The sequence below is a fragment of the Solanum stenotomum genome, chromosome 5 (genome assembly GCF_019186545.1).
Source record: "Solanum stenotomum isolate F172 chromosome 5, ASM1918654v1, whole genome shotgun sequence".
NCBI classification, from domain to species: domain Eukaryota; kingdom Viridiplantae; phylum Streptophyta; class Magnoliopsida; order Solanales; family Solanaceae; genus Solanum; species Solanum stenotomum.
Genome location: NC_064286.1, coordinates 60,582,086 through 60,591,656, shown reverse-complemented (window position 1 = coordinate 60,591,656; position 9,571 = coordinate 60,582,086). Strand labels below are relative to the sequence as shown.

At 29.0% G+C, this 9,571-nt stretch overlaps 2 non-coding genes across 2 annotated transcripts; one reads left to right on the top strand and one right to left on the bottom strand.

Moving 5' to 3' along the window:
* Positions 1-3,494: 3,494 nt before the first annotated feature.
* Positions 3,495-3,566, bottom strand: TRNAG-UCC (transfer RNA glycine (anticodon UCC)). The gene has a single exon. It is a non-coding gene; the product is annotated as a tRNA-Gly (tRNA).
* A 3,146-nt stretch (positions 3,567-6,712) lies between these two features.
* Positions 6,713-6,784, top strand: TRNAG-UCC (transfer RNA glycine (anticodon UCC)). Its single transcript has one exon. It is a non-coding gene; the product is annotated as a tRNA-Gly (tRNA).
* Positions 6,785-9,571: the final 2,787 nt, after the last annotated feature.

Here is a 9,571-nt window from a genome sequence, read left to right as displayed (position 1 = left end):
CACCACCCCCACCCCAAAAATAAAATAAAATAATAATTATAATAACTACACTCTACTACTAGACTTGTGATACACTTGCACATGCCCCATCAATTGTAAAATTCATATTGTAATGTCAAACAAAATAATTATTGCATTGCTCTTCTATCAAGCGATAAAAATAGCTCAATACAAATATAAATAAAATTTAGACTGAATCATGACCTGTTTGTTAATTCATTTAATCCTAGATAATTTTAGGATCGATTATTGAGTCTATAACTATTCGCATTTATCGACTCATTATATTTAGATCGGTCCAAATTCAACTCATGAATCCGCCAAGTTGATAATATCTTACTTTTGAGATTTGTAGCTTATTTATTATGTCTCGTTAATTACTCTTTTTAAATGAATGTAATTGATTATTAAAGAAAAAGTATTCCCACCATAATTTAACAAACCTCATGCCGTTGGCCTGCTTTTATAGGGTTTATGTTGCTTTCTACCACACTAGTTATTTTAATTACAACTTTAGCTAGATTTTTTTTTAAGTACGTCGTTTTCTTGATTTAAATAATTACTATAATAAAAAGAAAAAGTCCAATGTTCCTAGCACTACTTGAAAATGATGTTAAGGTTTATGAAAACTACTTTATTTTATTTCATAAACCTTCTAGACTCTTTTTTTTGTTTATTGAAAAATACTATTTGATTGGGTCCACCATTAGAGATAGCTTATTAATCCATGAACCAATTAATTAGTAATTAGTACTCATCCTAAAACCCTAGTATGAAAGCTTAAAGTACATAATTACAACGTTTCTTGTGGAAAACAAACTATAGTATAATACATAATATTTAGCATGTAGACAAAAAGAAGTATATTCATATCGTTAAAAAAATAATTTGATGATCAATATTGATTCATGTTCGTAATTGCTATCGATATAATCCGCCTCAAGGAAATGTTTGATTACATGAAATTAATCGAACAAAAAGAAATTGATCCAATAATTAATACAAATTAAATTTATTGTACATGATGTAAGTTATACTTTTGAATGTTTGCCTAATAATAGGATTTTCACTATTGCGATAACTATGATTTAAAATCAATCACATTATTTTAAGTCTCAATGGATAACTATAAGGTTATATCCTTCTTTTGAATAATAATATTATATTTACTATTATTGTGTTATGTAGAAAAGTCACTTGTAACGTTACATCACCCAAAAAATAAAAAATACAAAAAATTCTTAAGATTAAATTGACAAGCAAAATATAGGTCATTCTCCATACTTCTCTAGAAAACCAAAAGAATGACATACACTAAAGAAATGGACAAAAAAAAACTTAAAATTAATTATTGATAGAGACAATAAAGAAATATAACTAGGGAAAAGCATTACATGGGAAAAGTATTTACTCATAGACTTTTTTTAAGAAAATAATACGGATAAATAGCCTGCAAATCACATAGAAGATGTAAATCGTATTAGACAAATTTTATGCGATAAACTCGACTCAAAAAGAAAGTGAGTCATTCTGAAGAACAAGGCATACAAAATATTTATAGGATTATTTTATTCAATTCAACAATTAATCAGATCTCTTTATTAGAGCCTTATTTCAACACGAAATATGAATACAAGATTAATTATTAGAACTATATATTTGAATAGTTTTTAAATAGTTTACATTATTAATTAAATAAACTTCCAATGAGCTCAGACCCCAATGTCAATGACCAGCAAAAAAGTGCACTGTTTTTTCAACACTAATTAAAGCTATATATATAAAGTCATTGATACTGTATGTTTTTTCCATGCAGCAAGTGCAATGTTATCATGTAACACATTTTGTTGTATAAATCTAAGTAAATTTAAGTATTAGGGATACAAATGGTCGAATTTGCCCTTAAATTTAAGTATTAATGGATACAAAATACTAAATTATGCCAAATTCGTAGACGGAGCTCTAACTCTGCCTACTGGAGACTACACACTTTTTTAACAAATGATAAATTAAGTTAATTGCGTCATTTTTTCATAATTCAAGGACAGTTTTAGCGTTGTACTTTAGTAAGTATACCTAATAAATTTGAATCTAAAGAGTTAAAAGGAAAACCATGTTACATAAAATTAGATAAATGAAGCAATTTTTTGTAATACTAATATTGTGCAACTAGATCATCCAAAGAACAAAGAGCCAAATAAAAAATCCTATTAAAGTGACTTATAAAAGCAACTAAAAGTTGAATTGCTTGTTAAATGCAAGTGGTAACAAAATGAGACATATTCTTTAAAGAGTCAAAACTAAATGATTGGATTATTTAAGATAAGATAAAAATATGGTTCATGTGTCACATGTTTTAGTTATACCAGATTTACATCATGATGTTTTTTACTTTGTTATCTACAGCTATAAAAAAAAATTAAAATGAATAAACAATTTTTTCAACTCTATAATTATTTACAATATGATCAAGTGATGTAACATGTTTTATTTAAAATGATTTCTTTAGTGGATTTTGACTATTTCCAGTAATAACAATATGATAAACTAAGATAATATTGGATATCGTTAACCGAGGTGGAATAATGATTTTGATTTATGAATTTTGCATTTTAAACAAGTCAGCTTAGTGATATTTAAATAAATTATTTATACATATTGAGTAGTTTTTTTGGCATAATATAAGATTTTATCGAAACTAGTGAGTTTTTTTGCTGAACAACAATAATAACATGTTTAGTATAGTCGGAAGTTGAAGCATAACAAAGCCTTTTAAATGGTAATTACAGGAAACTAATACGATAGTTGAAATACAAGAACTGACAGATACAAATAGAAATCAAAGTATAATTTTTTGTATTGAAGCAATACTACGAAAACTAGTACAAGACAAGACACCTAAAAATGCCGCCCGCTGGCCCGCTGGATTGGGCTTTGTGAACCTAGAATATAATGGCCCACCTACTGTCTCAGGCCAGATCCAGATCAGTATTGGTTTGGGCCCAGTAGAAATAAAGATATGGGCTGCACTGTGGACCCTTATGCTATTAGTACTACAACCCAAATTCCTAATATTTCTAGCTATGCCACCAAAAGATGTGGTGCCGTGGATGAGATTGCTCCTCTCTTAACTAGAGATCTCGAGTTGAAACCCTGGATATGAAAAATTCTTGGTAGGGAACCCTACGTGGTGCGAATCCAAATAGAGTCAAGCTTCAACGTGAGGTATCGGACACCAGATGGAAAACTGGCAAAAAAAAAAAAACATTTCTAGGAAACATGTTAGTTGATTAAGAAATGATCAAGCATGTTATATTTGGTTACTAAGGCCAACACACTATGGAAACCAAGATTTACACGAAGATCGATGATTAACGGGATTCAAAACATAAAGAAGAAAACACATAAAAAAAAACAAATAGATTCAACTTATAATATAAGTGGTCGAGAGCCGAGGGGGCGTGTATGCAACAAATTAAGCCAAAAACTAAAAATGCGTCTGCCGGGAGTCGAACCCGGGTCTATTGCTTGGAAGGCAATTATCCTAACCGTTGGACTACAAACGCTTATTGATAAATATTTCAACAAATTGTATTTTAATCTAGTAATATTTTTGCCTTGAAAGCATATCATGGATAGTGTGATCCTTTAAATAGTATAGAATTGCATTTTTTGGAGGATCCAACAAGAGTATAACAACATCATTTTTGAAGAGTCTGAGCAACGTACTCGTAATTCTAAATGCTTCATAAGCTCAAATGCATCAAAATATTCTAAGATTTCAAAAACAACATTACTCTCTTGAACATGCTGTACTATTTGTATTATCAAATGTACTAGACATCAAGAGTGATTGATATGTCATTCATTAGTGATAGACTTACATTGCAATGTTATAAATCACATTGCTAAAACGAAGAAAGAAAACGAAACAATTCTAAATGCTTGAACCCGTGACTTTCCTGATCACATGACAATAACTTTACCAGTTACGTCAATAAATGAATATCTGCTGCTCATGATCTATATTTACTTGCCTGTGGATATATGGAGGAAAAGCTTTAACTTATGGCATTGTTTTGCAAAATTCATCATACGGCTAGGTCCACCGGTGTTTATACCAAGTGCAACATCATACCTACAAGTTCATCAAATTTCACTATATATAACTTTTTTGCAGGCACAAAAGATACATAAGAAGGATACAACAGTTTATGAAATTTGCGATTTACCTTTCATCAAAAGTAGTATTAGCAGCATAATTTACAAAAATGTGAAAAACTATGTCAACAATATAACTAATGAAATCAAACAAGTGAAGTCTGAGAAGAGTAGAGTGTACGCAGACCTTATGGCATGAAATGAACCAAAAGTAAAAAGTTAGAACAGAGTCGAAAACAGAGAAGTGCATACTTCATTTCTCAATCTATTCATAGCAACTTCTTTATTTATTATCAGCGTTGATCAAGATGATTATTTTGTTCACATCAGACGCGGTCTTTAAAATCTTCTCAATTAAAACTACATATTGTCGATAACACAAGAAAAATCAATTGTAAATGAAAAAAAATGACATGATCAAATAGCAAAGAATCATTTATACCTTTTCCTAAGAAACCATTGCACCAGTAATGAGAAATGTTTTGCCTCCAAGGAACTTGACAATGCCAATACCATTACAATTTGGACTTAAATCCTTATGATCTTCGATATTATCTGTACTTATCGATTATCTTTCGATTATAACACAAGACAGATTACTAGCTTTAACTGCAGTTCCACTACTACTTTGACAAGATATCACATTGTTGATATTCTTAGGTACGTGACATGTTCCGCGATTATTAGACAATTTTAGTATATTTTTTGGTAATGAGAAGGTAGAACTTAGACTATACAAAGCCTCCATAGTTACAAAGAGAAAGTGAAAGCAAAAAAAAGTCTATTAGGAAAATGTTTGAAAGATTATAGTAATTAATGAGCTAGCTAGGTGAAAAGTTAGCTAATCACTAATTTTATTTTATTTTGTTGTTGTTGAGAAAATAAAGTTATAACTGATTTTTTTCTATAATATATGTGAGTTTTGGTTTGGTATAAGTGAGGGAATTTTGAAGAAAAATGGAAGTTTGGTTTATGTATATTCAAAGGAGATGAAAGTTAGGAGAATGACTCCAAAAGCTTTCTTTTTGCCACCAATGATTTCTTCACACATTTTACCAATGGCTAAGATAGTGGATAACTTTTGGGGTTGATCGGTAGGATGTATTAGAAAAAATAATATATTTATGATACATTATGGTATTATGAATTAGATCAATAGGGCACTGTTCGATACATGTTGTAACAACAACAAAAGTCCATATCGGAATTTCATTACCTTATTCCTTAAAACCCTAAAATGGAGACTTTCAAGGAGTCCATGTCCTAAACTCGTACGCTCTATGCTTTTCGCCAGCTTTCCCTCTAGTAAAAGATTAGCCCGTACCCTCTCTCTGTATCTAGGGATTCCTCGGGCATGAGTTAAGCATATAGTTGATTGCAAAATGATATTATTTAATTCTTTGTTTGGTAGGATTTTCAACTTATATATAACTAATTCATGTATGTATTAGTTATATATCTTATTCAGTTTTATAGTGCATACAACTAATACTCCCTCCGTCCCATATTAGTTGATCGTCTTATTAAAATAGTTGTCCCATATTAGTTGATCATCAAAAAAGCATTAATTAAACTTTTCCTATATTACTCTTGCAATTAATTCTTTTTAAAAGTATTCACATTTCTTAATATGCGTGTAAAAAGGAAAATGATCAACTAATATGAAACAAGGAGTATAAAACAAAACACCATATTCTTTACAAATAGTTCATTACAAGCTTTATTAATACATGGATTGGTATGGTTAAAGATACAATTGTCCTTAATATACCACACCAAATAGTAGATAAGAAACAATTACAACATAACTAGTCTCAATATTACTAATACATTTTATTCGGTGCTATTCTAACCATCTACGCTAAACGACCCCTTATTTTTGGTTCTTAATTATAAAATTATCCACTTGTGTATAACAAAGTCAATAAATATTGTACAAGAAGAAAGAGTGACAATGTTGGGCAGAGAGATATGTTAAAAACTACCCAAGTGCTGGGGGTTTAAACTATAAATTATATTGCACCTTTGACTAGAAGTTTTGTACTTCTTTTTATTATGAATAACTAAATAGAAATATAAACATTGAAGATGCCAACACGATAAATTTTGTTTATAACAAATGGAAAAAATCACCTAGTGGAAATTGAACCTAAAACCTAAAAAGAGGTACAATGTTTGTGTCAATATTTCTCAAAGTAACTTACTATTACTCTTTCCGTCCTACAAAAATTGTCCATATACTATTTTGGGATGTCCAACAACACTGTCCACTTTACGAAATCAATGGATAATTTTACACTTTCTTCCTAATTTACCCTTATCATTAATTATAGTCATTTCCCTATTACATTTTTCAAGACATTGTATTTATTATATTCAAATGGTGATATAGTAAAATTACCCTTCTATTTATAATTTCTTAAGAAGTATGGATTTATTCCGTCTCAAAACCATTATTCTTTAAGGAAGATTATTATGTGTGTTAGAAAAGTTTTTTTTTACAACAAAAATAGAATTTGTTATATAAATATGTTGAGTTTGGTGTCAAAAAGCGTTTGTAGTCCAACGGTTAGGATAATTGCCTTCCAAGCAATAGACCCGGGTTCGACTCCCGGCAGACGCATGACCCTTTTTATGCTATGTTTTCGTCCCGAGAAACAATATATTATGAAACGATATGTAACAATTGAGCAAAGTGTAGCATTGCCCTTTTTATGCCATTTTTCGTCCCGAAAAACAATATATTATAAAACGATATGTAACAATCGAGCAAAGTGTAAAACGCATTGTCCTTTTAATGCTATTTTTTTCTTAAAAAGTGTCATGACGTCCTGAGAAACACTATATTATGAAACGATATGTACCAATCGAGCAAAGTGTAAATGTGAAGCTTCTAGTGATTATTTTCCTTTACTTTAATGTCTTTTGTGTGTGTGAGAGAGACATTAATTGCAACAAGATAAATGATTAGTCTCCTTGGAATGATGATTAGCAAATTATACAAGTAATGGAGTACTACTATGTATTACTTTCATGTTTATGGCTAATATTCACCTAATAATTTCTATGTTTGCTCCTACCCAACAAAATTAACGATATTTATAAGAATACACTGAGTATGTTATTATTATTATTGTTGTTGTGCACTATAATAATTCAAATGAACCTCTTGCGCCTCTGGCTCTGATCATAAATAGAAGTTTGCAATTGGAAGGTGTGAATGTATTTATATGTAAATAGTCCTAACTTTTCTAGACATAACAAGAGTCTTTATGTTATACAATAATTATCCTTAAATAGTTAATAATGAAACTACAATCCAAGGACCATTAGCCTACTTATGATTATGAACAAGGATAAAGACACCTTAACCACCATTGAACATTTGAAAAATAAATAAAAATATAAGTAGCAATAAATAAAAAATTCTCATGCATTAAAACAAAGTGTCTCAAAAGTCAAAACAGCTGTCATGCTTCACTTTTCGAAAGTTAATGTAATTAATCTTCAAAGTAAATTCAGATTTAATTTATTTAATATTTTTAAATTTAAACATTCAAATTTATACAAAAGATACTATAAATTACAATTCTTTTTACTGTATATTTATATGATTTAATACTATATTATATCTTAATAAAAGTTTTGTAGAGTTTACCTATCGAAAAGTGAAATATGACTAGTATATATTATTTTGAAAAACAGGGAGCACAAGTGAAGACTAAATTAAAAGATTGTACTTTTTGTTACCAAACTTAGTTGTCTTATTTATAGTTTTGGCTTCAATCATATTGTACTTTTGTCACCATCTTTATGAACCTCCAAATTCATTTTATTAGACACGAATATCAAGGGGACCTCCACATTATTATAAAGAACAAGTCAAGAGTTCAATATGTGGAGGAAGTGAATTGTAAAAAAAGATAAATAAAAAATCAATAATGATATTAATGGATTCAAGTTATTGTAAAAAATAATAATATAATATTAGTAATATAATTTAATATTTGATATTTTTTTCTCTCATAATAGCGATTGATTGATATAGAATATGGAATATTCAATGCTAGAGATGCTTTCTATTTTAACTAGATTACGATTCATATAGTTTATTTTAACTCAGAGGTTGAGTTAGACTATCTTTGATCAAGACGTATATGTATGATCTAAAATTTTGAATCCAACTTTGATGTTATTAATTAATTGTTTATAAAGTCAATATTTTAAGCTAGAATTGTACAAATATATATTCAGAAGTGGGGGACGGGAAAATAAATTAAATTCAGCATCTACCATATGTGTATATATAGTCTCTTAAGTCAACATCTAATATTAAAATCAAAGAAGAAAGAGGACCACTTTAGCAGTGACATGAAGTGAAATAAATTAAATGGGGGAACATATAATTCATGTGATCGCCCTTTACTTGCAACTACCATAAGATTTACTATATGTATACCAAATGCTTTTATTAGATAACGATATTTAACATAGACTATATATATCATAAAATTCTTAGAGGTTTCAAAGTTCGAACTTTTAGACTGTAGTAATTCCTAGTAATGCTTTCCTTATAAAATGTTTTACATGACATAAATATAAATTAATCGGACTAATTTTGGAGGCAGACCTTGAGTAAAATCAAGACAGAATACTTGGAATGCAAGTTTGTAGCTAGCCATTTACAAACTTATTTTTAGTTTTATGTCTTATATATATATATATATATATATATATATATAAGAGATCTTTACTTTTACAAATATAAGAGATTTTCAGTTTTACACATAAAAAATTCGAAAAGATATCATTTTCTTCTGTTCAACTTTTACGTGATTAGTTGTCAGCCTATATTCATCAAATTAATTATTATCCTAAGATGGGATAATATAGCATGTTACATTTTTCTTGCGTGGGAAATTATCATATAGTCTACATAGTCCTGTTTTTTTTTTTAAAAAAAAATTATTATTATTTATGGGACCATGCATTTTGGTTAATAATTGTGAAAAGAACACAAGAAAGTAGCCAATAGTAGTAATAAAGAAGCATCACCAACTATAAGTACCTGGTCCTGGCTATACATATAGATTATAGACCCACACAAGAAAAAAAATGCAGGTTGCATAATTAATTCAACCCAAAGTTTGGTCCCAAGAAATTAAAATAATTTTAAATGAATAAACACTTAAATTTATTCTCAAATATCAATGTGAACAATAAATTAGAACTAGACCTAATTGGATGAGTTGATTAACCTAACTAGTCAAACATGTAAACATTAGCTCATGAGATGAAAATTGGACAAGACAATATAAAGTATCACATGGGATTCATCCATCCTTCACCCCACCATTAATATGAGGGATCCAATACCGAGGAAATGGGATCAAATTAACATTCATTATCA